This window comes from Lynx rufus, unplaced genomic scaffold (assembly GCF_022079265.1).
Source record: "Lynx rufus isolate CCGP_SWC_20201006 ecotype Redwood Valley unplaced genomic scaffold, mLynRuf1.p SCAF_3, whole genome shotgun sequence".
Lineage (NCBI taxonomy): Eukaryota > Metazoa > Chordata > Mammalia > Carnivora > Felidae > Lynx > Lynx rufus.
This window is the reverse complement of record NW_025814845.1, coordinates 29,145,464-29,164,883: the sequence shown is the minus strand read 5'-3', so window position 1 is coordinate 29,164,883 and position 19,420 is coordinate 29,145,464. Positions and strand designations below refer to the sequence as shown.

Genomic DNA, 19,420 nt, shown 5'->3' with positions numbered 1-19,420 from the left:
GGATATAAAGCACAAGAAGAGCTGAAGGAGTGGATTTCAGTGATTAGACCGAAGCACAGAGGTTAGTAGACAGAAGGTGTACAGGCCAAAGGAGAAAAAACCCACAGTTCATTCACAGGTCGCTCTCCAGGGTAGAATGCACTGCCCTCAGTGTCCACTTGATCTCTTATGTCTAGATTTGGCCAAACTCCACTGATCTGGGTTGAGACTAGCCCCAGGCCATCCCTGGAGATCCCCAGGCCTTCCAGAGATTGGTAACCCCCTTAAGCATGTCCCAGGCTAAGCTGGGCTCTCTTGAGAGTCCTCTGGGTCAGGGGGCTACCTTGGAAAGCACCCCCTTCCTAAAATTCAGGGTAAGAGTTAGACCCAGGTTTGTTCGGAATGCATGGGCTGAAGGGCCACTTAACTTGCCACATTCGGTCTCCAGCTCCCCTTAATAATTAGATGGAGGAAATGATAATGTATTCAGCCTGCCAGCACAATAGAAGGAGTTTCAAAAAGCTCCAGGAACCTGTTTTGCTAGAAAATGAACTTTACTATTGAACACCCTGACCGAGGGATACAAAATATACAGATCCTAATATATATATTTTTTTAATGTTCCATTGAACCGGTAGGTAACATTCCAGAAAAAGCACAGATCCAATGAAAAGGATACTTTTGCTTTGGGAGAAAACAGTCCCAGTTAGGGTGCAGAACTGTGTCTATAGCATAGTGTCTCTTTTTCATTACTACCAAATTTCAAGGAAGGAGAGTTGGGGAGGGGCGGGGGGCAAAGCTACCTCCTTTAGACAATGCTCTCCCTTATCAGGGCAGACTGCTGTCTGGTTTCCTGTCTCGAGCTCTGGCATTACCGCTTCAGATGAGAACTGGGGTCTAAGAAAGGGACAGATCAGGCTTGAAAATGAGAATGCTAAAAAGCACCACAATCCTCCTGCAATTCACTCTAAGATGAATTTCGACCAGAACATTACACATTAGCAAACCAGATATCAATGGTTTTATGCCTCTAGGGATTTTTTTTTTTTTGAAACCTAGAACCAGTAAATATGAAGCACATCAGAAAGAAACCCAATTTCCAGAATAATGTAATTCCTAGTATTTCAAGGAAAAGGATGCTTATATTTATTTTTTCTTAAACACAACTGGTGTGAAAAAACAGAGTAAGAAGTACGACCTAAGAAAGCTGTTCTTTACAGCAAAAATATTGACTTGGAAATATTAAGAAGGCAAGCATCTAAAGGGGAGATGGAAATACAATTGAATTAAATTAGGAATAATGATTTGCATGGTCAAGAAATGAAATGATTATTCCCATTTTTTCCTTTTGTAATTACAGTAACTACCAACTGGTATAATTTTTCCAAATTGTTCAGCTTAGTACTTAAAAGCTTGCAAAGTTTTTTTCTTTTTTTCCTGATAAAATACATTAGACCCTAATCATGTCTATTAGCCAAACTCCTCCCTTTTTTCCCCAAAATGGGGAGGCAAGAATGAAGCTGGAATAAGCCAAATAAAAATTGTCTGCTTAAATCTAGTTGCATTGTTAACAGCTTTGGAACTAAAATTGAAAAAGTTGCTTCAATTTGGGTTACTTACAAATTTTGGTTTAAAGGCCTCTTATGCTACAAGTCAACTTAATATTTCAAGTTCGCTTCTCCCAAAAGAGAAAGAAAAATCTTATTGAAAGCTTCCAAAACTCCCATCTTTTTTCAAGGAAGGTCATCAGTAGCCTTCTATTTGATTCTAGTAGCTTTCCTAACATCATATTATATATTTCCCTTCATACATAAAGAAAGAATGCAGTGGCATGTGAAGTTAAAAACCAAAGCACTATTAACATCAATTTTGGGGAGGATAGGGTCTGATTTGCTGCCTTAGCAATTCTGAATTAATTCCATTAGAGAACATTGTAGATAATTCCTTTAGATGTTATAAGAAAACCCAAAAGTAAGTTTAAAAAGAAACCTGCAGGTTAGTTTTCTTATCCAACTACTTCTTTAAAACTTAGTTTCTGAAGAACCCACAGAAAAATTTAGTAGGTTTTGAAGAGTTAACCCAGAAATGTGTTCTCCCGCAACTGACAGAATATACAAAAAAAAAAAAAAAGTGGGATTATGAGAAAGTTGGCGTTGTAAAACAGTAAAAACAAGAGTGTTTTCCTTCTGTTTTCAAAATATAAGATTAAACTTTTCCAAACTATCATTAAAATGAATTTCTCATTTCCAGTTCTCCCTTTCTCTGGGCTTTTTATTCTTCAAACAGGCCAGAGATCAGATGTAGAATACATCTTTGTCCTTAGGAAAATTATCCTAGCACTTATAGCTTTGTCTTTAAAAGAAATGATCCTGGGACTTTCTCAATATATCTTATGTTTTGTTTCAACACTTTTTCTAAAAGCCTAGTCTGCCAAGACAGCTTGGACTCTCCATCCAGTGAAGCCTCCTCTGCCTAGAGCTCCAGTGTTCCCTTGCGAACAAGGGTGGGCCACATCCTTCAGAGAACAGCTAGGTCGTCTAAACTCTTAGGTGGTAATTCCCCCTCCAAAATTGACAGCTTCAGGGCAAAATGCCCATCTCCAAACAAACAGCCTCCCACCTCAAAACAAGAAATGAAAAACAAATGCAACCTCCTTCAGATTTCTGGCGGATCTGTACACAAACGTCTCCAAATCGCAATCTGGCCATGATAAATGTAAAAAGGTACAAGTATTTATTCACCCATAGAAACACACTGGAGCAAAGGGTATATGTAAAAAGGTTAACTGACTCCTCATTATGACATAACACAGGGATCTTAAGCAATCATAAGTGTGTAGAGACATGATAACTCCCTGGGTGGGGATCGGGAGTTTAGGGGCAGGGACCACGGCCTGGTCTGGGCTACTGATCTACCAGAAAACAGCCTGAAACAGGAAAGAGCACACATATGCCACTTGGAATGTATGACGCAAACCCCAGCCTTGAAACAAAGAACAGGAAACAGCTCTGCTGGCTGTACTGGAGAGCAAGCACAGAGAAACATTTAGCCGGCCCTCCCTGACCCTATATTCATGAGCAGCTGGAGTTTTTTAAGACAACAACAGGGGGGTGGAGGTGTTTGTTCTATGGGTGTGAATAATAACACCAGCTTTATACAGGGGACCTGCCCTATTTACAAATAGGAGCTTCCACATATAGTAAACATCATAAGTGAACATGTGATTTTATCATATTCAGGCAGCAGAGACCTTCCTAATTAACACCAGCCTCCCTTCCAATTTCTTTTGTCTCTTTCTCCCCCATCCCAATGGCTGGTCCCTAGCCATGATCAAATTCTGGGTTGGGGTAATGATTACTGTTCAGTCTCAGCATCATGAGGAAAATGAAGAGAGCACTATTAAGAATTCAGATGACAACTGGGTTATCCCACATAACTGAAAATTGAACCAGTTTTAAGTGTCCCTTAGCTACGGAACTAAATTCCTAGACACAGTGGGATATCTAAAATCACCCCAAAATTTTACCATCTTTTTCAACTGCATAGTTAGAAACCTATCTGCACACAGCTGCACATCTGTTCTCCATGTACACACACTGAAAGAAATTCACCTTTTGAGAATATGATTCTGCTCCTGACATTTCATTTAACCCAAAAGTGTTACACAATCTGTACAACAGAGTATTGATTTTTATAAGATATCCTAAAATGTCTACTTTCCTTTAGGTATATTTAAGGTAGTAAAATCCATTTATAGTCTTGTCCCCATTATTATGTCTATTCTGTTACTTAGCCAGAGCTGTTCAACTCAGGTTTCCATTATCAGAGATTTAAGAATCTGTGTGTAGACAAAACTACAGGTAAAAAAAAGAAAGAAAAAAAAAAGGCATCACTGTGCCCATAGCAACCAGAAAATTGGGTTTTAATTTAGAAACTTTGCAGTGAAAAAACAATAGCATGTTTTATATCTGACAAGATTTTGTGGTCTTAGCAGCTACTTTGCTTTGTTATTCACACTAGGATTTTTACACTTGCATTCTCCTTCATGAAAGCCAACTGTTCCTTAAAGTCTATCTTTACTGAACCCACAATAGTACATCAGGCTGTTTTCTTCTAATACTTCTGCTGCAGACCCCACTGACTGTAGAAATTGAGATATCAGTTTCTCTAGGGAGTTTAATCAAACATCTCATTTCAGATTTCTGTTAACAGGCTCAGGTCAACTAACATACTCCATGATTCAAGCCAGGAGAAACTCATTTGTCCACTCTCTTTAAAAAAACAGTAATTTGCCAAATTTTGGAGATGTTAACGTTACCAGATTGTTTTGTTCTCTAAAAGCAAGTCTTCCCTCCGGTTAGGTGAATTATCATCCAGATGGATTTCTTATAAAAATGCTGCTCAAATTCATACAGAAAACACTAAAAAAAAAAAAAAAAAAAAAAAAAAAAGGTACAAAAGTGTCCAGTGGAAAAACCTATAATGAACTGCCCTGTTCCCCTACTAGATTTTGCCTAATAATTAGATACTAAATGTAAATGAAATCAGAATACCATTAATACACTTCTCCCCAAATACCAGACTCTCGTGAGAATTTAATCAATATATTTAAAGTATCTTAGGTGATGCTAGTGAAAAAATACATTCTGAGCTAGTAAAAAATCCAGTATAAAATGTTTATTTTAGTGAAATCCAAGAAGGTGTGCAATTTCCAATTTCCGTTTAACCTGACTTATTAAAAATAAGTCCAGTTTACATGTTCTCCATCTATTATTACTGTGTATTGCTGTAAGATTTAAAGCAGAAGATTCTCCCTGATATCTGCCAAAGAAGCTATGGCAATTCCAAGTATTATCTGCCATCTCCAAGAAAGCCACTCTGAAATGTTAAGTAAATCCCAAGGGTCCAGGTCCAGGGATCAGTCTCCGTCCCCACACGGCTTGAGTCCCTAACGCTGCAGGCAGTTGCCTAAGGCGCTCTCCGCCTCCAGCCTCGCTGCAATCCTTGCTCCAGGCACTGCGGCAGGTTCTCTCTGTGCCCCCGAGGAGGACTCTCCAAACCCGGCCAGCTCTTTTCTCCTGCCCCCGAGGATCCAGACGCCCTGGCAGCTCTTGGGCTCCAGGATCGAGAATGGGATGCTGCCTTCAGTCCCAATGGCCCCAAGTTTCTTCCCAGAGGCCCCGGGAGGCTGCTCCAAGTTTTGCTCCGGCGGGCGAGCGGTCGCGCGCCCCGTCCGAAGAGGGGGGCGGCGGGGGGCGGGGTGGGGAGGGCATGGGAGCGGGGGGGTGGGGGACCCGGAGGGGGAGGAGCAGGAGTGCGCGGCCTCCGCGCTACCTTTCTCCAAACAACGTTGCCACACGCGGAGAGCACTGAGATTTCTGAGGCTTTGGAGGGAATCGCGAGCGGGCGGGCGGGCGGCAGCCGGGGGACCACACAGGTGAGCCCCCGCCCGCGCCCCAGCCGGGGCCGCGGCGGGCGCCGCGGGTCTCGGTCCCCCACACCGCGGGATCCGCACGGTGGCTCCCTCGAATCCCACACTTTAAACCGCTGAACCCGGGGTCCCCCCTCCCCTCCCCTCGCCTCTCCCTCCGTCCCCACCCCCGGCTTCGAGGAGCTGTTGCACTTTCCCAAGCCCACAGGCGCCCCCACCCCCGCGCTGCACCCCCCAGCCCATTCACTGCGGGCCCCCCCCCCAGGGAAAAAACGAGACCGGACGAACCCAAACGGGCGACAGCAGGAGTCGGGGCGAGGAAAGGTGAGGGAGAGGGGACTTACTTTTCGAGGCGCGGTGCTGAGCGCTGCAGACGAGAAATAAAGGCCCGAATCCGATCTGCCTTGAGCCCCGCGAATGCAGTAATGTCAGCGCGCCAGCCCGGGCGGCTGTGGCGGTGGCGGCCGCAGGGCACAGGGACGGGGACGGGGACGGGCGCGCGTGCGGCAGGCGCTCGCGCTGCGCTCCGGCTCGGGCCCCGGCTCCGCGCGGCTCCGCTCCTGGCTCCCCTCTGGCTCCTGGCACCAACTCCGGGCAGTCACATGACGCCGGCGCCGCTCGCTCTGCGAGCCTCCCGGGGCTGGCGGGGTAAGTAGAGGCTGGGACCCGGGGTGGGAGGGTCAGGGAGGGGAGAGGGAGCCGCCGCGGCCGCCCGGGCTGGGCGGGTCCCCACCCACTTGGGTGGAGGCAGCCGCCGGAGGGGTCGGCCGAGTCACTCGCGCAAACACGCACCCCGCCCTGCGCCCTTCCCCCGCCACCCCCGCCTCCCGCGCCGCCTCCGCCCCGCCCCGCCCAGTCACCCGGGGACGGCCTGACAGACACTCATTATTCCCCCGAGCCGGGCGCCGCCCCGCCGGCCCAACCTGTCCGGCGAGGCGCGGCGCGGCCGAGGGGCTGGGCGTGAGCGGCGCGGCCCCCGCCCCGGAGCCTCCGCCCTCTGTCCCCCCGCTCCCCGCCCCCCGCCCGGCCCGGCCCCGCGCCCCCGCCCCCGCCCCGGAGTCCCCGCCCGCGCCCCCTCCCTGCGCCCTGCGCCCTCGGTTCCCCGCCCGCCGGGGACCCGCCGCCTCGCCGCCGCCCCAGCCCTGGGGGAAGGAAGGGCGGCGCTGCCCGCTCCGGGCGTCACCGGGCTGCAGCCCGCTGCGCCGCTTCCAAAACACACAGCCGGGCGCGCGGGCCAGCCGAGGCGGGGAACCCGGGTGGCCGGGCCATCAATCAGCCGGCTCCGGCGGGAAGGGCGGCCCCGGGCGCGGCGGGAAGGGCTGGGCCCCACGGCCAGCGCGGCCCCTCCTGGGTCGAGTGCGTGCAACTCTCTTAAAGAAAAAGCAGAAAAAGGCACCGGTGGTGAAGGAGCGCGGGGGTGGGGGTGGGGGGGTCTGGGCGGATTCGGGGCCGAAGAGCGGCGGGGAAGGGGAGGGCAGTGGGGATGACTTAAACCCTAACATGGTCCCGAGTTTCCAAGGTCATTCGACACACTGTTAGACCGCTCTTTCTTTGTATCCGGGTTGCCTGGTCCCCTCGTCGCCCGCCCCGCAGAGGGGCGGCCCGGGTGGCATCCCCCGCCCCCTAGGACTTCTTTGAAGGCCCGGAGACCCTTGGGGCAAACTTCCCACGGGCCGGGCCTGCCACTGGAGCGAAAAGGCAGCCGGTAGCAGCGGTATTTGCTCAGCCAGGCCTGCCTGAAAACTTGGCAAACTCCGGTCCGGATCCTCCCGCCCGGAGGGAGAACTCGGGGCCAGCCGAGGGCTCGGCCCGGCGACCTTTTATTTCACGTAGCTTCCCTGGGACCCCGTGCGAGCGAGCTTGGTGCGCGGCGGCGGAAACGCTGCTTTTTCGGTCCTAGCCAGGCCCCTGGGAGAACTTGGTGCAGCTTAGTCCCCGAGTTTAATGCGTTTTGAATTTCTTTTAAACAGTATTAATGTAATAAAGAATGCAATAAAAAGAACAAAGGACAAATTGGTTCAATTGTTTTAGTCCTGTGTAATGTTTAAAAACGCCCTGCTTCAGTGTATGGCTTGTTATTGCTTCAAGATGTTTTAAAGGCCCTTTAAGTTCACCATTCTCACTTTGATGCTTCATCCAGGCATGGTACTACTTAAAACTTAGAGATACAGTATTTACCGAACCCCATCATGCAGCTACGCAGTATTATAAAATTAGTACCGGGTAACCTCAAGTAGTGAAATTGCATGTTATAAAAAAATGCACCTAAGAGACCGCGTGGAGAACACGCAGAACTGACCCTGGTTCGTGTGCCATCCTGCTGTCCCATAAATTTAATTATTTATTTATTTTATTTTATGTTTATTTTTTAAAATACTTTTTGAGAGAGCAAGCGCCCACGACCGACTGGAGGAGGCGCAGAGAAAGAGGTAGGGAGAGAATCCTAAGCAGGCTCCCCTGCTGTCACCTAGGAGACCCTGAGGTTGGGCTCCATCTCACCAACCATGAGGTCATGACCTGAGAGCGGAAGGAAATCAAGAGTCCCACACTTAACCGACTGAGCCACCCAGGTGCCTCAAGATTAATCTTTACATGTAAGGGAATGAGGAGGTTTTTTTTTTTTTTAATGAATAAAGGACAAATGTAAGAAAATAAGTTGGGTTCACGTCTATTACTAATTGCAATTCATTGATCACTGACATCATTAAATGTTTGATTGGATGGCTTAGATTTGTATTGGCTGGAAAACGGTATTAGTGATGACCCATGAAATCGCTTTGTATTTCGGTGTCTGGCTCATCGCAGGGGCTCAAAGAATACAGGCTTTGCTCAAAGGACAAAGTGGTGAAAACCTGAAGCACATAAACCGTGTTCTTTACGTGGTTCGTGTGGGTGTGGACCCAAAGGAGAGGACTGAAACAGGTCTGAGAAAAGCGTGATCCAAGATAAGTAGGGAGTGGCTTCAATATGAAGGTGGGGGGAGGGAGGAGAAAAGTCATAAAAAAGTTCAATTAATGAACATACTGTGTTCAGTGCCCTGGGGGAGACAGCTGAAACACAACTTGTACAAAAATGAAGGATCCAGTGAAGGAGACTGCCACCTGTCCAGGTATTGCCTGAAGTCATCCTTGACTCCTCCCTTCCCTTTGTGGGTTAGAGCCCTGTCATTCACTCAACCCTGGACCTCCTCAGTCACTCCCCACTCCTTGACCACCACTCTGGTCCAGCCTATTGCCACTGTGTCTTGTTGGTCATCCTGTTTGTAGTGGGGCTGAAGTGTGGGGAAGGGTTTGGAGCAAAGCAATAAGAATGCTTTTTCTAAAATGCAAACCTAAACGTGTCCATCTCTTCGTTACATTCACTCCGGATAAAGTCCAAGGGTTTACTACTCGTGCTGACCTTGCCTCCATCTATCTTTGTAGACTCATCTCTTCCTAGTTATTCCCCACCCCAACTCTTCCCTCCAGCAACACTGAACTTTTCCTCCTTTTTTACCCTCCAACTCACTCTCCCCATCTCTGGCCCTTTGCACATGCTAATTTTTCTAGGTGGGCTGCCTTCCTTTCTCTCTCCCCCAACTCCTGACCTCCGCTCATTTCTCTACGTTCTGTCCATCCTTTAATTATTGACTTAAATGACATTTTCAACAAAATATGTCTTCTCTTACCACCTTCCCTCACCTCACCTTTGGATGAGTGGAGGTGCTTCTTCCTTCTTGGTGCTCTGATAGCACCCATGCTTCACCTCTTGTAACTTTTTCTTATAATTTAACTCTCTTTCCGTGGCACTGACATAGAAATTCTGTGAGGTCATGGACATTGTCTTTTTGGCAAAATCGTATCCATGTGGCCCACCTGTTCAATGAATATTTGTAAAGTGAATAAATGTCAGCTGTGACTTGGGAAGATGAAGTCATTCAGAGCTAAAGAGATGAGAGAAAAGTGGCGGGCTTCAGGGTGGTAGTGGCCATGAACTGTACCTTTGACACAGTGAAAAGGAGGGAGGAGGGAGTTCCCCCTCCCTGAATGTGAGCGGTAGAGCGAGATGGTAAAAGTAGTGCCTAGGTCTTCTTTTCATCCTTAACATTAGTACAGTGCCTGCACATGCTCAGGTGTTCAAAACATCCCGCATAAATGAAATATCTCAAGCTTGGTCCTGTGGTAGCTGCCCCACTCTTGTTCTTTGAGGACAGGAGGCCGGTCTGGTTTAGGTTTGGGGTGGCACATTCTGAGGGAAGGACACCCCTCCCTGGCCCCAGCCTTCTTGCTCCCAACCAGTCACTGAAGCCCCAATCTCTTTTGCCAGTGACTGGCTGGAGAGTAGATATATGACCTAGTTGTGGCCAGTAAGACCTGAAGGGAGGTGTGCTGGGGCTTATTTTTCATTCTGATTAAAGGAAACTCTTGCAAGGATAAACCCCCACACCTGCTTTGGGAATTATGTGAGGATATGATTCTTGAAGCTATGGCAGCTATCTTGTAATCATGAGAGGAAATCAAGGTTTCAGATTTCCATACGGATAACTCTTTTTTCATCATTAGTTTTCAGCTCAAATATTACATCTTCAGAGATGACTTCCTTGACCACACAATCTAAAATATCCCTCCCTTCCCCAATCTCTCTCTAGTGGTTCTTGTTCATTTTTATCTTTTATTTTTTGGTACCTTTTTTCCCCCATTAGAACCTAGGCTCCATGAGAGCAGGGACATTGTATCCTTCACTTCTATTTCCCAAGCTCCTACAACAGTGTCTGATAAATAGAAGGTGTTCCAAAAGTATTTGTTGATTCGGGGCTGACAACTAGACAAGCACCAGTATTTAGGAATGGGTTCAGAGCGTAGTGGACACAAGCCACTACAAACGTCAGTTCCGTTTTAGGAGGTCCCTTTCTGCTCCACAAAGACATATTCTTGAGATTCTATCTCCTTCTCCCACTCTCTTTCTGAGCTTGTCCATTCTTTCCCCCAGGAAAGTTTTTCCTTTTCATTTGACAAAGTTATGAAGGCAGAAAAGTGTCGTGTGCTTAAGAAATTATGAGCAACATAGCTACATCTGCCTTAAAGGATAACAAAACCATATAGTTTTTTTTCTCCCCCCCCCCACTGCTAGCTTTATTGAGATATTATTGGCCTATAACATATGTAAGTTTAAGGTGTGCAACATGATGGTTAGATACACGTATATGTTGCAAATGATTGCCACAATAAGATCAGTGGATATTTCCATCCCCTCACATAATTAGTAGTGTGTGTGTGTGTGTGTGTGTGTGTGTGTGTGATGACAACATATAAAACTCTCTTAACAACTCTCAAGTATACAATACAAAATTGTTAACTATACTCACCATGCTGTACATTAGATCCCCAGACTGTATTCATCTTGTAGCTGGAAATTTGTACCCTTTGACCAATATCTCTCCATTTCCCCCCTAATCCCTGGAAACCACCATTCTACTGCCTGTTTCTATGAGTTTGACTTTTTTAGATTCCACGTGTAGGTGAGATCATACAATACTTGTCTTTCTCTGTCTGACTTATTTCACTTAGCATGATGCCCTCAAGGTCCATGCATGTTGTTGCTAGAGATAAGATTTCCTTTTTTTTTTTTTTCTTAAAAGTTTATTTTTGAGAGAGAGAGACACACAGAGTGTGAGCGGGGGAGAGGCAGAGAGAGAGGGAGACACAGAATCCAAAGCAGGCTCCAGACTCCAGGAGCTGTCAGCACAGAGCCCAACTCGGGGCCGAACCCACAAACCGCGAGATGGTGACCAGAGCCACAGTTGGATGCTTAACTGACTGAGCCACCTAGGCGCCCCAAGTATTTCCTTCTTTTTTAATGGCTGGAAAATGTGAGCTGGAAAATGTAGTCACATTTTCTTTACCCATTCATCCATCACTGGACACTTTGGTTGTTTTAATATCTTGGCTATTGTAAATAATGCTGCAATGAACAGGGGAGGACAGATATCTCTTTGAGATAACGATTTCATTTCCTTTGGATATACATCTAGAAGTGGGATTGCTGGATCATATGGTAGTTCTGTTGTAAACTTTTTGAGGAACCGCCATACTGTTTTCCGTAGTGGTTATATCAATTTACATTCCCACCGACAGTGTGGAGGGTTCCCTTTTCTTCACACCCTCACCAATACTTCTTGTCTCTTGTCTTTTTTATAATAGCCATTCTGACAGGGGTAAGGTGATATCTTGTTAAGGTTTTGATTTGCATTTCTCTGATGATTAGTGATGTTGAGCACCTTTTCACATACCTCTTGGCCATTTGGATGTCTTCTTTAGAACAATGTTAATTCGAGTCAAGTCCTTTGCCCATTTTTTAAGTTTATTTATTTTGAGGGAGGGAGGGAGGGAGAGGGAGAGAGAGAAAAAGAGAGAGAGAGAATCCAAAGCAGGCTCAGCTGTCAGCATGGAGCCCAATGTGGGGCTCCATCTCACAGACCAGGAGATCATGACCTGAGGAGGAACCAAGAGTCAGATGCTTAACCGACTGAGCCCCCAGGTGCCTGTGCCCACTTTTTAAAAATTGGATGGTTTGTTTGTTTGTTTGTTTTGTTATTGAGTTATCTGCATTTCTAATACATTTTGGATATTAACCCCTCATGAGTAGATGGTTTGCAAATATTTTCTGCCATTTTGTAGATTGCCTTTTCATTTTGCTGATTGTTTCTCTTGCTGTGAAGAAGCTTTCTAGTTTGATGCAGTCCCATTTGTTGATTTTTGCTTTTGTTGCTTGTGCTTTTGGTGTCATATCCAAAAAAATTGTTGCCACGACTAAGGTCAAGGAGCTTTTCTCCAACATTTGCTTCTAGTAGCTTAACAGTTTCTAGTCTTACATTTGAGGTTTTGTTTTTTCTGTCAAATGCTTATTTACTTTTGAGAGAAAGAGGGAGAGAGTGTGGGGCAGGGGCAGAGAGAGAGGGAGACAGAAGATCCCAAGTGGGCTCTTCACCTACAGCAGGGAGCATTGGGGCTCCAACTTGCAAACTCTAGATCATGACCTGAGCCAAAGTCAGACGCTTAACTAACTGAGCCACCCAGGCGGCCCTTACATTTAAGGTTTTGATCCATTTCAAGTTAATTTTTATGAGTGGTGCTGAGATAAGGGTCCAATTTCATTCTTTTGCATGTGAACATCCAGCTTTCCCAACATTGTTTTTATTATAGAGACTATCCTTTCCCCACTGAGTATTCGTGGCTCCTTTGTCAAATATTAGTTGACCGTATACGTGTGGGTTTCTTTCTGGGCTTTCAATTCTGTTCTGTTGCTCTGTGTGTCCCTTTTATTCCAGAACCATAGTATTTTGATTACTATAACTTTGTACTATGGTTTGAAATCAGGAATTGTGATGCCTCTAACTTTGTTCTTTCTCAGGATTTCAAAACCGTATGTTTTGAAAGAAAATTAGAAATGCTAGACTAAGGGTCACCCATCTCAAAAGCTTTGTAAAGGGTCCAGAGATTCTCTTTGGCTTCTCTACAAGTTCCACCAATATTATCTATCCACTGATCCATCGATCCATCCATTCATTCAATTTTGGTTTGCCAGGAAGGAACATTGGGGTAGAGTTAGGTGACTAAGAGTTATAATAAATATGAAACTGGATGTATGATCTCCTCCCTCCCCCAACTCCTGATCCTTCCAGGAGTTCTCAGCATTTCTACTACAGGTGGGCAGTTGGAATTGTCCTGCATTATGTTTGACAGGATAATGCAATTGAAAGACAGTGACACAAAAATAGTTGAAATGTTGGATCTTGGGATCTAAGTTGAGCTAAAACAGAAGAGGACACTAGAGAGATAGCCAAAGGATAAGTGAACTGGACATTTCAGATAGGTTGAAGAGAGGGCATTTTGGGATTAACATAGTGAATGACCTGAAAGGTTAGGAGATGAGCAGAAAGTGGGGGACATGTGGCCTTAATATTTAATTTTTTAAAATGTTTTATTTTTGAGAGAGAGAGAGAGAGAGAATGAGCGGGAGAGGGGCAGAGAGAGAGGAAGACACAGAATTCAAAGAAGGCTCCAGGCTCTGAGCTGTCAGCACAGAACCTGACACTGGGCTCGATGTTGTGAACTGCGAGATCATGACCTGAGCTGAAGTTTGACGCTTAACCAACTGAGCCACCCAGGTGCTCCTGGCTTTAACATTTCAAAGGGGCACAGTACTAGAGATGACATGGCTCAGGGTGTATCCTTGGGAGGGGAGATGAGAGGGGGTGGTTTGATCAAGGGAAAGAATGACTGCGGTATTGAGCAGGTTCATGAAGCCTGAAATTACTCAGAATTATGGCCAGACTCAGGGTCAAGAGTAAGACCTAGGCCCTCAGGCCACATCTTCATTCCTTGAGAAAAGGACTTTAAGAAACTGGTGAATGATAGCAATCAAGAGAGAATGGTTAGATATAGCCTGCTTATTCTATAGTTAAATTTGCTTTCCTTCAATCGTGATTATCTGAATTAAAAATAATCGTTCATATTGGGCTGTTTATTGGTTATTTTACTAATAAAATATGTCAGTAGCTTTATTTTCTACTTTTTATTGCAAATGTACTATTTGTGCTTCATTGAGGGTTCAAATCTCCCTTTGGGAAGGCTTGTCAGGGATTTTAAATATTATTTATTATATTATTTCAAAGGAAATGAATTGCAATTTCCAAATCAATGACCTACACATATAAAGATGTAGAATGTAATTTATTTCTTTTTTTTAAGTTTATTTAATTATTATTTGAGAGAGAGAGAGGGAGTGTGTGCACACATGAGTTGGGGGAGGGGCAGAGAGCGAGGAAGAGAGAGAATCCCAAGCAGACTCTGTGTTGTCAGCACAGAGCCCAACATGGGGCTTGATCTCATGAACCATGAGATCATGACCTGAGCCAAAAATCAAGAGTCAGATGTTTAACCGACTGAGCCACCCAGGTGCCCCAAATGTAACTTATTTCTAAGCTGGGGACCACCTAGATTTCTCCTTGTTGGGAGGCAGAGTGAGTAATGAATGGGGGATCCACAAAGTAAAATAAACTACTTGCCATTTTTCAGCTGTTTTTGGAATGAGCCTGGCTCTTTATGTTTCCAGCACTCTCCTCTCAGGGAAAAATTCTTGGCATTTAAGTCCTGGATTTAAGTTAGTTCAGTAAGTACGGGTTGAACATTTACTGTAGGTTTGAGTGGGTGTGGGAGTAGCCAAGCTACCAGAGAGGGTGTGTGAGTTACGTTCTAGAGAAGTGACCTCGCCACCTTCCTTTTTCTGCTCACTCCAAGTGTGTTGCACGTCTATACCCCAAACCCCAAAGTCTGAAGCACTTCCCTCGGCGTCAAGGCACAGTTCCACGGATTTCGTTAGTACTTGCCCAGGGAGGAAGACTTAAGCCTTTTGTTCCTTAGCCTTTCAAGCTGGCAAGCCAGTCCACATTTACCGATGCTTTAGAAGTTTGCTGATACATTGTGGGGAGAAGTCAGCATATGGTAGGATCATACAAACAGTAGGGAGTTCTTTATCACCCTCGTAATTCAAAAAGATTTGCAATCCGAAGACAATATTGAAATCATAATAATGGTCCTGTCAAAATGATAAGGAGTAGGGTGATATTTTTTTCTTAGCCTTTCAATACTTTTGGTTTTTTTTCTTTAATGAGCATATATTTCTCCTGTGATAAGAAAGAAGCGTGCTTTTCAAATTAGCTGAGAAAGAAATGGGCAAGTTGTGTATGATTAAATGTAGGCCCTCAAGCACAATTTAGCAGGAGGAGCCCTTGCAAGTGCCCTGGACCTAGAGGTGTGGTTCTGTGCTTGTGAATTTTGCAGGAGGGTGGGGTGAGAAGGGAGGGGCTCTTAGGAGACGAGGGTAGTGGGAGAGGGTCAACAGCTCCTTTTTATCGACTCTAACTTTTTAACTGTTGGTTGAAGAGCTGGACCTGTGCAGGCTCTTGGAACTGGAATTCTTACTCAAAATAGTATGTATTTACTTAAAAAAAAAACCACTCCAAAGAGTAAAAGTTAAACACAAAAACAAAAAATAGAAAACCCAGCACACTGGACTGAGTAGAGCCCAAGTTCCTATTTCTCAAGAGATAGAAACATACTTCCTGGAGCACAAGGTCCACTCACCCTCTCCCCATGGTCTTTGCCAGGATCTGTTGATTCAGCGGGAAACAGAAGCGTCAGCAGTTGTACTGGATGTGACCATGTGGGAGGCTACCTTCAGCTTCCCGAAGCACCGTTATCACAGGGGGCACTGTGTCGTTTCAGCTACTGGGGTTCTAGCTCCTCTCAGATTTCTTTCTAAGCTACAATTGTTTGTCTGGTATTGTTCTTAAAGTTTTCTGGGTAACCATAAGCAACAGACCTTGTTAGTTCCTCTTGAGATTGCCCACTACTCCCCACCCTTATTTCTCACCTCCCAGCATCCTGTTTGTCTCCCTGACTCTGTCCCCCGCCCCATCCCCACCCCCTCTCAGCTCATAGGCATGTTTCTCTTCCCTCAGTTAGTTAATTTTAAATTTCTGTTTTTATAAGTGTTCTTATACCAAAGGATGTATGCCATATATTGCATTTTTATCCATTGATTTGTGCTTTCTTCTATCGTGAATACCTTTAAAATATGTGTCATGTACATTCAAGGTGGGTCTCCTCCTACCTTGTCTTAAAGACACTGTATTTCCAGAAAATTTGAAAGAGAAAATATGGGCAACTTTGAATTTATGTACAGGACTTTTTTTTTGGTGATCTTTGCCTATTTAAAAATTATTCTGTTATGATAGGAAGAAAAATCTCAATATATACTGTATTTATACTCATATCAGTATAATCTTCAGCTTATTAAATTTTAAAGAACATTTTGGCCTGTCAATAATTTTATATGAACTATTTAGACTTACATCTCAATTTTGCTTAGTATTGTTGCAAATGGCTCTATTAGCTATTAAACACTCTGGAATCCAGCACCTGTCTTGCGGTTTGGAGAAACAGTAAAAAAATGTTTAGAATAGCACCATAAAAAAGTCATCAGTACCACTGAATATATAGTTCTGCCCAGTAGTAGTATCTTCACAGAAGAGAAAATTAATTTTCTAAAAAATGGAGGAAAACACTTTCAAATTGATTGAATTCAACTTTTGCTCCACAGTAATTTATATAACCCATTTCCTTTTCTGTACTGCACATAAGAAAAACAGAGACTCAAAAGAATCAGAAGTTGGTGATGGTATATTCCTAAACTCCTTTCTCCTAATACTTTGTAGATGTCTGAAAAGTTAAGATTCACCCCAGATTCACACAAATTTCTCTCCTTTCCATGTTTGCTTATTTGGAAAATTTCTCGACTATAGTTTTCTTTCTTTCATTTAATGCTAAGAAGATGAGGTCATCTTTTTTTTTTTTTTTTTTTGAGAGAGAGAGAGAGAGAGAGAGAGAGTGCACACAAGTGGGGTAGAGGGAGAAAAGGGGGGAGAGAGAATTCCAAGCCTGACGCAGAGCTCAAACCTACAAACAGTGACATCATGACCCGAGCTGAAATCGAGAGTCAGACGCTCCAGCAACTGAGCCAGCCAGGTGCCCCAGAAGATGAGGACATCTTAAAGAAGATCCCAAGAAGATTCAGGAGGAGACAGGAAAGGTCTTTACTAAAAATTTTTTTTTAATTTTTATTTTAGAGGGAGAGTAAGAGGGGCAGAGGGAGAAAGAGAGAGAATCTTAAGCAGCTCCACACTCAGTATGGAGCCCAATGCAGGGCTCGATCCCACAACCTTAGGAGCCAAAATCAAGATTTGGATGCTCAACCACCTGAGCCACCCAGGAGTGCCAACAGGAAAGGTGTTGATGAGGATTTATTACCATGTCTCAGGAGAGATGATTTGGCAGAATCTCAATGTGCTTGCCTGCCCTCCCCTCAAATATCTCAAGGTGTTCCCTGTTCTGTTGCCTTTGAAAGTACTTGGCCAAAAGTCCAGTCCTCAGGACTTTGCGGTTTTGATTAGATATAAGTGCTAGCAAATGAGTAGTGCCATTTGGATGACAACACTTGTCACGTTTCTTAAATCATTTCCCTTTACTTCTGTATTTCAAGCAAAAGTACACTTAGATCCTTAAAAAAAAAAAAAAAAAAAAAAAAAGCCCAGGTAATTGAATCTAAGCCATTTGGTACAGACGGACCTGAAGAAGATGCACTGTCTGATTCAGACACAGTGACTGCTATGTCTGATGCCCTCCCTAATAGCACTGCTGATGATGTTATTTCAAGTCTAGATAACAGTCTTCCTATTCCATGGTCTTTAAAAACTAGGGAAGGGAAGCCAACTTTGTTTAGCTTATTTTAAAGAAAACTTTTCTTGTATTATTAGGTTTTTTTTTTTTAAAGGAGTATAATTTAAATTTTTCTTTTGAAGGGCGCCTGGGTGGCTCAGTTGGTTAAGTGTCCGACTTCGGCTCAGGTCATGATCTCGTGTTCTGTGAGTTCAAGCCCTGCATCGGGCTCTGTGCTGACCGCTCAGAGCCTGGATCCTGTTTCAGATTCTGTGTCTCCCTCTCTCTCTGACCCTTCCCCGTTCATGCTCTGTCTCTCTCTGTCTCAAAAATAAATAAACGTTAAAAAAAATTAAAAAAAAAATAAATTTTTCTTTTGAATCTAAGAAAGAGATATTCCAAAAATGTTTCAAAAATTGTTTTTAGACTCTAGAATTATCCCACCCCCCTTCAGATTCCCTGTGCAATTTCTGTTTCTAGTTGGCTTGAATGCCAGTAGTTGTTAAGGGCTTTAGCTTTTCACAGCTCCTGTAACAACACTATACTTAACAGACAATTCCATATTACTCCAACAACTAATTGCCTTGACAATATAAATGACTTTTTTTTCTCATTAGAACTTATTTGTCTATGTAAGAATGCCTATACTCTGATTTATATAGTATTGATTTGCATTTTTATATTTTATACCTTATTACATATTACTTGCTTTAGTGTCTCTGAGTTACATTCCTGAAATTATAAGCTTTGCTAAGTCAGTATTTGTTATTACAGCCTAATTTTTCAGGGAAATATTATAATGAAATATTATATTTAAAATATTGTAAATATTAGTATATTTAGAATATTGTAATTAAAATTTCCATTCAAAATGCCCTCTTTATATCGCATAAAAATGGAGAGAAAGTTAGACAGGGGATTAAATAAAGAATGGTTACGAAAGTAGTCTAAGACCGTGACATCCATGCTTATCTGTGAGGTTAGGACCCTCTTTCAGTTATCTGTATTTACCATTATTGCCTGAATCCAATTAAATGAAAAGAAAGAAAGAAAGAAAGAAAGAAAGAAAGAAAGAAAGAAAGAAAAGAAACATAACAGGACATTTAAAAGTCCTATAAAGGTGACACCAAGTGATCAGGAAGCAACTTGAGGAATATCACACTCATTTTTCCTAAAGGCTTTGCCTTAAATCAAGAGAAAAGACTTCCTTATACTGGCGCATGTTTTGTATCAAGGGAATCAGAAAAATCACGGACATTAAACAACAACAACAACAACAACAACAACAACAACAATTAATTAATTCTGGACAGCATTTCTTTTACCTGCAATTACACAAACACACTCTAGCTGTTTGCCAAAGCCCACAGAGGCAGAGATCTAACGAATTTCCACACCCTGCTGCTGATTTATCAGAGGTAAGTGGCTATTCGAACAAAAAACACCCAAGGGAAAGAATAGTAAGAATCCTTGGAAAGGAGAGTCCCAGCATGAATTTAAAAGGCATTATGAAAAAATCGGATGTTTTTTAGATTGATTTCAATGGAGACGCTATACTTACTTTTAGGGTGTCCAGCACCACTGCTAACTATGTCATTACTATTCTCTATTTCCCACTCGTGGTAGGATTTGTACCCACGTTGTCAGAAGAGATTTGGATTTGCCCGTGTCTTCTCTGGCTCCTCACAGCGTCAAGGCTGCGGTTGGGTGCGAATGCTGATATGCCTCCTTCCAGTGACTCGATTAAAAATGT

The 19,420-nt window shown here is 44.0% G+C and overlaps 1 protein-coding gene across 2 annotated transcripts in view; it reads right to left on the bottom strand.

The window, feature by feature from the left end:
* The window catches only part of KLF3 (KLF transcription factor 3), a 34,891-nt gene extending 29,054 nt beyond the window's left edge, over positions 1-5,837 (bottom strand). The window contains exons 1-2 of one of the 2 annotated variants that reach the window (XM_047092446.1): positions 5,755-5,834; positions 4,298-4,400 (exon numbers count right to left, since the gene is read on the bottom strand). The gene's annotated coding sequence lies outside the window, so the exon portion shown is untranslated. Of the gene's footprint in view, positions 1-4,297; positions 4,401-5,754 lie in introns of both variants that reach the window. The other variant, XM_047092444.1, reaches the window with a different exon arrangement.
* Between the last annotated feature and the right edge of the window lie 13,583 nt (positions 5,838-19,420).